General features: G+C 37.6%; 1 protein-coding gene across 2 annotated transcripts in view; it reads left to right on the top strand.

Annotated features, from left to right (window-relative positions):
* The first annotated feature begins 2,226 nt into the window (after positions 1-2,226).
* The window catches only part of PLAU (plasminogen activator, urokinase), a 41,838-nt gene continuing 31,438 nt past the window's right edge, over positions 2,227-12,626 (top strand). The window contains exon 1 of one of the 2 annotated variants that reach the window (XM_044056766.1): positions 2,227-2,454. The gene's annotated coding sequence lies outside the window, so the exon portion shown is untranslated. The remainder of the gene's footprint in view (positions 2,455-12,626) is intronic. The other variant, XM_044056765.1, reaches the window with a different exon arrangement.

Consider the following 12,626-nt stretch of genomic DNA (forward strand, 5'->3'; position numbering starts at 1 on the left):
CTTTTAGTTCAAGTTACTGAAGAGCAGAATAACCAGTTAAAAATTCCTTCAACACTCCTTCATATATATATATATATATGGAATGCAGTCCAACACATCTTTAAATTCTGTCAATTTTCAGAGTGCAGATGGCCATTGTTCAGGAAATGACCTGCTTTAGAATCCTCATCTTTGTATTTTAAGCTGTATCATGAATTTTGATTATCAAAAAGGGCTGAAAGGAATATCTTGGGATTCTAAAACCTAGTACAACTATACCAAGCAACTTCACTTTAAAATAGCTACAAAACTGAACAATCCTTTCACTCTCCTTAAACCTTAACTTAATTTGACATCTAATGAGCAAAGATGATTTATTCATGTACTTTTTATGTACATTATGAATGGAAATTCAGAAATGCAGAGTACACCTTGTACAACACGTCAATTTAACAAAGTATTAAATATGTTTGTTTGGCACATATCTATTAGACTCAGGGGCTTCTTGTTCTCAACTATTAGTTTTATTTATTTATTTGATACTGGGCACAGTCCAGTTGCCTAGAAACCATTTTCAGTAGAGGCTTGGAAATAAAGACTCCAAATGATCACTGCATATAGAATTGATGCATTAATAGTCCCACCCCATAGGGTCACAATATAAAGCAACTTAATTGATACAGCACTAAGTCTAGTAACAAGTACGTAAACAGCTGATAACATGGTCACACAGTTCATATAGAATAAAGCTAGTTATATTCTCTATCCTAGAAACATGCCAAATAAGAAAACAACTAGTGCTCACAGGTGAGCACAGGACATTATGCCACAGTCTGTAAAAGGGGTGCTTTTTAAAATGGCTGGTTTTCCCAGTTACTTCAAAATATGATTTAAAGCATTCAGACCTGACTCGTTGTGCTGATATAAACGCATTGTGTGTATTGTACATCTGTGAAGTAGCTATAGTTATACACAAACATGAAAAACACTGCTGTCAGCTCTTAAAAGCAAAACTGCTTTTACACCATATTGCATTGTCAAGCATGAATGCCTCCTCTGCTTTCTTCATCATAGCTTGGATGGATGATCTTCACAACCAAAGGACAAAATGACAAGATCATGTCTTTTTATTAGACACCTTTTATCAAATTTTAAACACACATGTTAGCATTACTATCACAAATATATTGTAAACTCTCTTCTCTCACACAAACACACACACACACACATGCAGGCACACAAAAAACAACCACCGCCCCAGCTCTTGTCTCAATCATCTCCATTTAGGACATTGTCTTTTCCAAGCACACCTCCTCACACTACTCTTGAGCTCTCAAACGTACCTGGTTTCGCTTTATTTTTTTTTTTGCTCTCTCCGTTTTTTTTTTTTTTTTGTTTGTTTTTTAATTTTCTGATAAATTTCTGAGCACTAAGGTCATTTATTAATGCCAGATCTCCTACTGTTCGGAAAATACGTGTGTGTGCAAAACCTGCTGTTCTATTAAATTTTTAAGAGAACAAGACTAATATTAAAAAATAATATTCTCCCAAATTTTAAGCGTTTGTCCCACCATTATTGTTTGATCTGTCCAGAATTCTTAGCAAAAAAAGTTGTGATATAATTGGAAGACAAGAGAAACGTTCCTTCTCTGAAGGGCATGCCCACCGCTCACCTGGTAGCCCTTTCAGACACCAGTAACAAGACCTGGAGTGAGTGTACGTATAACACTGCTTTGGTTTCAGAACCAAGTCAGTCCTGCCTCATAGCATCTCAAACTTTTCAAAAGCTCCCCGTTTTGACCGAGTATTATTTCCGTTATCCTCTACATGTCATTTTATTTTTCTCGGTGGATGATGGATATTTAATACAGCATGTATTTTTACATCCTAAATAATAATACAAATACATAAATAAACATGGTATCTATCAATGGTAAATGCCACCAATTAAAATGCGAGTCAGTTTTGTATTCCATTCCACTTGGTAACTCTGGACCCAAGTACTGTGTCTTAAACAAGCATCTTCATACCGCCCCTCGCAACTTCAGGACAGTCAACACGATTATAATTTAGTAAGACTCCACCTTGGGTTACATGACTTCTTTTTCCCCTCCCCTATCGTATGCCTTATCTTGCATGGCGTTTCTAAAGTCCCCATTTTCAGATGAATCACACGCCCACTCCCAGCTTTAAACTAGCGAACAATTGCCAGCTTTCCGAGGTGAATGCAACCAAAGACTCATGTCATGATACTTGGCCTTAGTCCAGCCGGTTAGAGCCCACTTCCGGTCTCACATGTGTAGTGATGCGGTTTAGCTGTAAGCGAGCGCAGCCCACGAGGGCGGTAGCCAGCGCGTTCCCAGCACTTTATAAGGAATTTTAGTAGCTACCGAGCCCAGATTCCAAAGGACCCAGCTGAGCAAAGTGCAAGTTTGAATTACTTTTATTGCAAAAATTTAGAGTATTTTGCTGGTGGTAAGTTAATACTATATTTGCTGCATTACTATTATTATCATCTGTCTACTTATTCATTGCATCTATATAGAGTGCATGGCAAACGAATCTACTTGAATCTTGTCTCCTCAGTGTATATTTGCAAGTCAAGTGCTATGGGGTGGTGGCAAGGATTGATAACTACACTCCACTAAAGAAATAATAACGGGTATGTAATGACCAGTCTATACTATATCGACGCACAGAGAGCGGTCCAAACACTTTTCCTTAACGTCGAGCATTGTTTGTTCAATAATCGAAATGCGAAATGTTCCTCATAATGTGGTGCTCTTGAAAAGTATCACACTTTCTTTAAGAATATGTAGTGCTAGACCACCACTGTCTTTATGCTCCAAAATTGTTGAAAATATAGGCACATTTGTGATGTCATAAATGTACTTGGGAAGGATCGCTATTCACTACCGTTGAGGGCTAATGCATTAACAGTCAGTCAGCACTGACTCCAGAAAAGCTTTAGAAGGTACAAACACCTTTGAAACTTCTTAAGCACTTCTTACATTGTAACCAGCTACATTCTTGTACCAAAACTCAGCATACCTCCTACTGCATATTCATTTTCATCTGAAACATGTACATGTGCCAGATAGCACCAGGCAGCCTTTTTGAGCATCATATGCGTCTTCTTTTCTTTAGCATCTAAGTTGACATAAGTTTTGCCACCACTCCTAAACAGTGAAAACACCCACAGTCTCACCCAAAGTGTTTTCCAGCTTGTAATTTTTTTATTGTTCTTATTTCTAATTTCTGCTGATGACTCATATTAGCAATGTATAGGTCTTTGCAGTAGCCTTCTTTGTAATTGTATATAAACGTCGTGTTTTGGTACACAGTGCCATCTTCCCAATGTTTTTTTTTTTTATTTCTGTGGGTAAGTATATTTGTAATTCTTACCACGAAACTGATTTAAATATAACAGACTGACAGTTCCAGGTGTGTTTTAAGGTGCATGTAAATTTCAGTTAGGGTACTTTAGCAATATGGAATACTTTGAAGGTTAAATTAAATTATTGAAAGCCACTAGTAGCTTATTTCAGGAGAGCCTGTTTTATCTGTAATGTCTTAGTACATTATGACAAGTAAAATGAGTACAACTAATGTGCCAACCATAAAGTGATATATATTATAATTGCAGTGATAGAACAATAACATGATGTTTTACTTAACAATGCCCCCATTTGTTTTGTGATTTGGGGACTTACATCAAAATATGCCTGAGGCATACAGAGATAAATTGGCATCTATCCTATGATTCTTAATTCTTTAATGAGTTTAATGATACATTAATTTATGCTGCCATGCATTTGATAAAACAAAAATATTTCTACACTTAAAACTGTAATTTACTTTTTATAGATGAAGAATTTCTGCAACTTTATAAAGCATGCTGCTCTTAAACCTGACATATATGTAATTGTGTGTGTGTGTTTGTGTGTGTGTGTATATATCCACATACACACACGTTTGTTTAATTATTTTAAATTGTACTACTTTAAGCCTTATTGCTGCATTCGGTGGAAAAATGTCATATGATTGCTTCTAAAAGAGTCATTAATGTGACCGTGCAGATATGCTTACAGAAGCAACTCCGTGATCTGTCCAGTCCAATTATACATATTTATTTTACAAAATGTGACTTGGTTACAAAGAATAATAGATGTACATGAATAGTTTCATGTAATTAAGGACATTGGAAACAACGGTTCATGATTGGTATCAGTGAAACTGAATCATAACAGCAGTCAAAGGCAAATATGAGAATAAAAAAATGTTAAAACAAAGCTTGTAGCTGGAAAGTAGTGTTTTCAGAGTCCTGATGCTATTTCTGTTTTAAATGTTAACATTTAAAATGCAGTTTTTTAAAAGATAAAAAAGTTTATAAAATGAAAGCAGTGAAGATGTAATGTTCACTTCTTAAATAACATTGAATAAATTGTAGAAATCTGAATTTCGTTTAAAAATCAGACTGTTACCACTAAAATAGCCAACATATTTTAAAACAGTGGATGCGTGCCCCATCCAAAGAACACAGCCATGAAAACATGGCTAGTTTTGATTAGATAGGTGTCTCAGACTCCAGACAGGCTTTACCAGACACGAAGGACAGCAGATACTTAAACAAATGAGTCATCAGCATAAACATAGCAACTTTTGAATGGTGAGTGTTGATGTTTTGCCTGTTTTATACCCCTGACGACCTGACGTCATGGAAGAAGTGTCAATCTAATAGTAAGTGCAACAACTTGGTCTCATCAGCATATGGAGAAAACCTCATATCAACAGGAAGCATTTAGGTTCACCCATCCTTCTACATTTTTAGCCAAAAGGTGATATTTTAAATGAAGTTGTATGACATCCACAGCAGGATACCAGGTATGCTAAATTATTCAAATGTATTTGTATAGTCATTATTCATACCTGCACGGTTGGCTTATACACTGATTTATGCCACTGCAACACTGGGCAAATAGTGCAGCCCATGTAAAATACATATAAGTAATTCTGTCCTAGTGTAATTAGATTTCTGTTAAACAATGTCTGAGTGATAGAATATAAATACTGCAAATGTATGTTCTTAGCATCAAGTCTCTGCAGTTTTCAAGCTGAACGTTCAGAAATATTCTTTTGATTCTGTCTGACTTTGCATGTAGCGCAGAAGCAGCTGCCCTCTGACAAATGTTTGTACGTCTTCTCCTTTCTGTGTTCCCAGGCTGTCTTCAGTTTGTCCAATAAATAATACTCCATAGCTTGTTTTCCACATACAGTTAAAGCTGTGGATCTAGTCCCCTCCCCCACTTATGTGTGTGACCCGTTCTTTGCCCTTCCATCCCTTCTATTAAGCTTTGCACCACTTATTTGAGGTGTGAGTGTAGCTTATCTGCTAACGAGAGTAGAGTGCTGATCCAACTGGAGCATTTTCAGGCCATCCAATAATTTTGTGCCCATGTTCCATCTACATTTGTTCTTTAGTACATGTATTTGCTGACCTTCCTTATTAATCGTCTCTTCCATGCCTTTTTTTTAACCTTATTAGTTGAAGGTTGAACGTCGAGCTGGCACCTCGGCGTTCATGAAAATCTACTGCCAATCATTAGCGGACTGGAGTTCCGCTGTGCCGACCCCTGACTGGGAAAAGCCAAAAGACAACAACAACAGTTATATATACTAAGTCTGAGATGGCCATTTCTTGGAATATTCTCTTTTATCCGAGGTATGGAAAGCCTACACTTATTTCATATACGTTTTTGAGGATGGAGGAGGGGGCTTGCCCCTTGCAAAAAAAAAAAAAAATTTAAAGAAGAGGAGGAGTGTTTAAGATTTTCTCTTCTCCTGCTTTTTCATTTTTTTTTTTTTTTTGTGTTGGCACTCAGCATTTCAGTAAACAACTGTCACAGGACTGTTGCCTAGCCTGGAGATGCCTGTCTGTTACCTCTCCAATAGAATGAATGGACCAGTTGGGTAAATACAGTGGAGCTTTTAAGCAAGACTGTTGAGGGAAAAACATTCAAAAAATCCATTTGGGGGAAAATCTCCATACTGACACGTTTGCACCTGCATTAGCAACTTTTTTTTTTTTTTGCTTTGCATTCCATTTACTGTGGACCTCTGTGTCCTATTTTTTTTTTATCTTGAGATTCATGCCTAAGTTGACTAATGCTCTGCTAAAGCTTCACCAGATCACTTCCATACCCTCTGTCATTCTGTGATCGTGAAGAAGAAGTCTGCTTTCATTTATTAAAACTCATTAATAAGCAAGGAAGAATAGGTGTGTATAACTGATGATGAATACATTTTGCTATCTGGCCAATGTTTCTGCTAAAGAAGAAAAAAGAAGCAAACTTCACAATGTTGGAACAAATTTGATAAAAAAACAGAGCTTTCGGATATAAATCCTTCATCAGTATTATAAAGTCTAAAATAGAGAACCATCTTTTATACAATTCAAAGTAAAATCACATGACACAACCCATCCTATCAAAACAATACATTAATTAAAAATGGTAAATATTAGTATATCCTTAGCAGCAAGTACAAGGACAAAAAGTGTTTTAATCATAAGAAAACTTTATTCATTTAACCTCTGGTTGTTTAAGTTTTAAAATAGGTTTTATAGTAACTTGCTTATTTAAGCCAGGGTATGCGTCTGCCTACATACGCACAATCCATTCATATTCCTTGATGTCTAATCTGTTAACAATGCACCACACCTGATATTGGGATGTAAAACTTCTATAACTCTAAACAAAAAATTGTGACTCATCATTATCTTGTACGCTCTTAGCTAATGACTTTGTTTCTACCCCTCTATGTATATCTGATTTATGTTCTACTATCCTATCTCATAATCTTCTAGTGGATTTTCTTACATGGAACCCTGAACATTGTTGGCAGTTAGCCAAATAAACAACAAGAGGGGTATTACAAGTAGCACTACAATTAAAAGTAAACCTCTTTTTACTAGTTGGATGTATAAATTCATTGGACAAACATATATTAGCACAACAAGAACAGTTGTAACATGGAATAGTTCCCTTCTTATTATAAATAACAGATTTCTATTAACAGCAAAATCCTTGTAACACAAGCTCTATTTCAAACTTCCACAATTCCTATATGTGAAAAGTGGCTTATCACAAAGCCACTTTTCATGGCCAGGTATAACTTTTAAGATATCCCAATTATTCCTGACAATCTTTTCTACTAATTGACTTGCTCTGCTCTAGGTCATTAAATGTCTCAGAGGCTGAGCACCATAATTTTGGCACATTCCTACGTTCATACTACCCCGATTTGAAAAATATGATTTAGCTTTCCCTTGTCTCAATTCCATTACTTTATTCCTAGTAGTTTCCAGGTCTTTTAAGTCATAGCCTCTGTGTCCTGTTTTTTTTTTTTTTTTATCTTGAGATTGAGATTCATGCCTAAGTTGGCTATTGGCTAATGCTCTGCTAAAGCTTCACCAGGTCACTTCCATACCCTCTGTAATTCTGTGATCGTGAAGAAGAACTCTGATTTCATTTATTAAAACTCATTAATAAGCAAGGAAAAATAAGTGTGTATAAATGATGATGAATACATTTTGCTATCTGGCCACTATTTCTGCTACCAATTTTTTTTTAAAGACTGATTTGGCAAGCTGTGATCTTTCCTCTGTTTTTGGAAAGTCATCACAGCCATCAGCACTGATTGTTGCAGATTATGGCCTTTTGTATAAGGGACAGTAGGAAGATTATCTGTATTTTTTATGTATTTGTTTGTTTACCATCATTACCGGGTTGGTACTCAAGTCTACAAACACTTTTCAGATGAGCCAAGTAGGGTACATATGTAATACAGATGTTTGATGGTAGTAGTTTTTTTTAAGTATATGATGCAAATATTTAGAAAAGTATACAGAGCTGAACAGGTTTTATAGAAAGGTCAGGAACAAAAAAGATTCTTTATATATTTAATATAATACTCTATTGAAAAGGTTACAGATTCACAAATGCAAAAGAAGGAATGGATAGCTTAGACAGCCATTGTAGTCAAGTTGTATATTAATAACACAAAACAGATGAATGTAGAGGGCTTTGTAGTAAAATTGTTGATGCCAATCAGGTTTTATGAAGTTTTATGAGAAAATTGAGCTTTAAAATTTTATTGCAATTAACTTTCCAACTTCTTGATTAATTTTAAATTATAGTTCAGCAAGCTAGTTTCAAAAAACTTGAAAGAAACTGGTAACCTAGATAGAGGGAAACTGGTAACCTAGAAGAACTGGTGGTTAAATGCCGTGTACTGAGTCATACGGCACTGTAGTTACTGACTCAAGAAATTCATCAGGTTTGCTGGACATGTATATTATGCAGGCCAGAGCTGTGTGTGTTTTGCAGCTCACTGTGCAGACCAGAATGTGTAAATGTTAAATGCATTCCTCCGTATTCCGGTCATCCAGCGCTCTTGGCTGCATCCTGCCACTGCACCGACCCCATGAACAGCCACAATCATAACCAGAGTTTGCCAGGTAAGTAGGAAACAGAATGTTTGCATTACTTTAAATGAATGCTACAAGCATTTACATGTCTAATTTTATATTAAAGAAACAATTATTTGTCACATACAAAACTATTCAGAATTACTACTTGAATTATGTAAATCCCTTCTTGTAATTATCAGAGTATGTCATACATGTAGTTATGTTTTTCCTTGGTTTACTTCCAGACCTTGAACTGGATTGCTTAATTCCAGAGCGTTAGAATAACCATGTACGGTGCAGACGTTCATTGTTACGCCACAGTGGTTTCCATTTCCATGCCGCTGTGAGCTGCAAGATTATTCTATGATGATTTGAATTGCTAAAAACGTGTAATCATTGTTAGTTACAAAGCAGCAAAATGTCTTATTGCAGTAAGCTGAGACTAGAGTGATAATCGCAGTGTCTTTATTTTTTGCAAAAAGGGAAAATGTCCTGTGAATTAAGTTTATCTGTTTGCCAAGTTTGTTTAAACTTACAGAATGCATTTTTGAACACTCTAGCTCTTAAAAGCCCAAAGAGCATGGTGTGTCTCCTAAACACTTCAGTGCTTGAGCTGAGGCAAATGTGCAGACCTTCTTTGTGCCATGGACACAACTAAAATGAAGTTTCATACTGGGATTAAAATGTACTCGTTGTTCCCTTTTCATCATAACTTTAAATGTGGGTTTGCCAGTTATTTTGTTGTGGTAAACTTGTTATGTTGTTCATCTTGTATGACCTCACATATTCTGCAGCTGTCTCCATGGGTTGTATGGAAACTGCATTATTAATTTATCAGCTGTAGTCCAGTTCATAGGTTCAAATGTAAATATCAGGCTATCAGTCTGCAGACTATTACAAGCCTGGCCAACAACCAGTGGTCAGAATCAATCCCTGTACCTTATATCTGTGAGGTATAGACCTTAACCATTATGCCAGCCTGTCCCCCATGTTTCACTTTCACCAGGTGCTGTAGTTTCTTCCACTATCCCAAGTATGTGCAATTAAACAAATTGACTGAATCTGCTTATCATATATGAGTAAGTATATGTTTACATCATGCAAAAGGTCGGCACCCATTCCGAGGTTTTTTTTCCTGCCTTCTGCCGACTGTCTGCCAGAATAGCCTCCACTTCTTCCATTACCCTGACTTCAGTTAAGCAGGTAATTGGACAATGAGTAAAAGAATGAATGAATAGCGTTCACATGCCAGATGGCGTTTGCAATGTAGCAGAAGAGTCTATAGTACAGTAATTTGTTTTATTTATTAGTTCAGTAAAACAGCTACATTGGGCTCATCAAAACACCCCCTTTAATAATTAATACCAGTAAGGAAATAAGAAATATTATAGGACAGTAGGATTTATTGTATGAAAAGAACATGATAATACATTTCCACCACCTGCTGTGTTCACACTGACCCCAAAAGCACTCATGGGGTTTTGCAGACCTTGGTGGCTTCAGTAGGTTATTAACCCTCATGTGGACACAAAGAGACCCTGGATTAACAATGTTGCGTCATTAGTTAAGTGCAAACCATCTACTGCAATGTGTTTTAAGTTGCAATTTTGTACTAAAGATGGGCTAGTTTATATTGTTTCCTTTTGCTTTTGGCAGAAGTGAGTGTCTTAGTAGTCTACCCTTTATTGCGTGCTACAGTCTGTGTGTCCCCCCTGCTGGTTTCCATCTATCCCATGCTCTCTTGAACAGATATATAATTTCTTTGTATGCCACCAATTGCAGTAACTGGTTATATCAGTTAACACCAACAGAATGAACTTTCCCAAATCTGAAGAGCAGATTGCTCCTTCATCGTACTGCTTTCAGCATATCACTTCATTTCTGCCCTTCCTGCTCAGATCCCTTCACATCTCCATAATGTTACCTTATGTACCCATATTGTGTACTATCTACCTATCTTGGCCTCCAAAAAAAAGTTCTAGTTCTTTTATTCTTTGTTTGCAGCACCCCCATACCTCTCACCATCCTAGTAACTTTCTCAGGATATCCTCTATTGGCCTAATGTAATTGTTTTGTTTTTTTATGGTCTCTAAAACTGCATAGCATACTTAATGTGTGACCTTATCGATGTCTTCCATGTTGGCTGCATTACTTATTTCCTTCTGTCCTTCGTCACAGTACGTATCAGTGCTCCTGCTTGTGTCTTCCATGTTGGCTGCATTACTTATTTCCTTCTGTCCTTCGTCACAGTACATATCAGTGCTCCTGCTTGTGTCTTCCATGTCGGGTGCATTACTTATTTCCTTCTGTCCTTCGTCACAGTACGTATCAGTGCTCCTGCTTGTGTCTTCCATGTTGGCTGCATTACTTATTTCCTTCTGTCCTTCGTCACAGTACGTATCAGTGCTCCTGCTTGTGTCTTCCATGTTGGCTGCATTACTTATTTCCTTCTGTCCTTCGTCACAGTGCGTATCAGTGCTCCTGCTTGTGTCTTCCATGTTGGCTGCATTACTTATTTCCTTCTGTCCTTCGTCACAGTACGTATCAGTGCTCCTGCTTGTGTCTTCCATGTTGGCTGCATTACTTATTTCCTTCTGTCCTTCGTCACAGTACGTATCAGTGCTCCTGCTTGTGTCTTCCATGTTGGCTGCATTACTTATTTCCTTCTGTCCTTCATCACAGTACGTATCAGTGCTCCTGCTTGTGTCTTCCATGTTGGCTGCATTACTTATTTCCTTCTGTCCTTCGTCACAGTATGTATCAGTGCTCCTGCTTGTGTCTTCCATGTTGGCTGCATTACTTATTTCCTTCTGTCCTTCATCACAGTACGTATCAGTGCTCCTGCTTGTGTCTTCCATGTTGGCTGCATTACTTATTTCCTTCTGTCCTTCGTCACAGTACGTATCAGTGCTCCTGCTTGTGTCTTCCATGTTGGCTGCATTACTTATTTCCTTCTGTCCTTCATCACAGTACGTATCAGTGCTCCTGCTTGTGTCTTCCATGTTGGGTGCATTACTTATTTCCTTCTGTCCTTCATCACAGTACGTATCAGTGCTCCTGCTTGTGTCTTCCATGTTGGCTGCATTACTTATTTCCTTCTGTCCTTCGTCACAGTACGTATCAGTGCTCCTGCTTGTGTCTTCCATGTTGGCTGCATTACTTATTTCCTTCTGTCCTTTGTCACAGTACGTATCAGTGCTCCTGCTTGTGTCTTCCATGTTGGCTGCATTACTTATTTCCTTCTGTCCTTCGTCACAGTACGTATCAGTGCTCCTGCTTGTGTCTTCCATGTTGGCTGCATTACTTATTTCCTTCTGTCCTTCGTCACAGTACATATCAGTGCTCCTGCTTGTGTCTTCCATGTTGGCTGCATTACTTATTTCCTTCTGTCCTTTGTCACAGTACGTATCAGTGCTCCTGCTTGTGTCTTCCATGTTGGCTGCATTACTTATTTCCTTCTGTCCTTCATCACAGTACATATCAGTGCTCCTGCTTGTGTCTTCCATGTTGGCTGCATTACTTATTTCCTTCTGTCCTTCGTCACAGTACGTATCAGTGCTCCTGCTTGTGTCTTCCATGTTGGCTGCATTACTTATTTCCTTCTGTCCTTCATCACAGTACGTATCAGTGCTCCTGCTTGTGTCTTCCATGTTGGCTGCATTACTTATTTCCTTCTGTCCTTTGTCACAGTACATATCAGTGCTCCTGCTTGTGTCTTCCATGTTGGCTGCATTACTTATTTCCTTCTGTCCTTTGTCACAGTACATATCAGTGCTCCTGCTTGTGTCTTCCATGTTGGCTGCATTACTTATTTCCTTCTGTCCTTTGTCACAGTACATATCAGTGCTCCTGCTTGTGTCTTCCATGTTGGCTGCATTACTTATTTCCTTCTGTCCTTTGTCACAGTACATATCAGTGCTCCTGCTTGTGTCTTCCATGTTGGCTGCATTACTTATTTCCTTCTGTCCTTCGTCACAGTACATATCAGTGCTCCTGCTTGTTTTTACTAGCCCTGTTACACTCTTCTTCATGGTTCATTGTCTGTGTAATAATCACTTATACAGCTTTTCCTTTTTTATTGCTTTTCATTCAACCCCCCCCCCCAACACAAACACACACACTAGTAGTGTGTACCTGCATTGCTGTTGGTCACTTGCAATATTTGCACTGGATCAAG

The sequence above is a fragment of the Protopterus annectens genome, chromosome 14.part0, assembly GCF_019279795.1.
Source record: "Protopterus annectens isolate FY-2018-M chromosome 14.part0, PAN1.0, whole genome shotgun sequence".
In the NCBI taxonomy this organism is placed as follows: Eukaryota; Metazoa; Chordata; order Ceratodontiformes; family Protopteridae; genus Protopterus; species Protopterus annectens.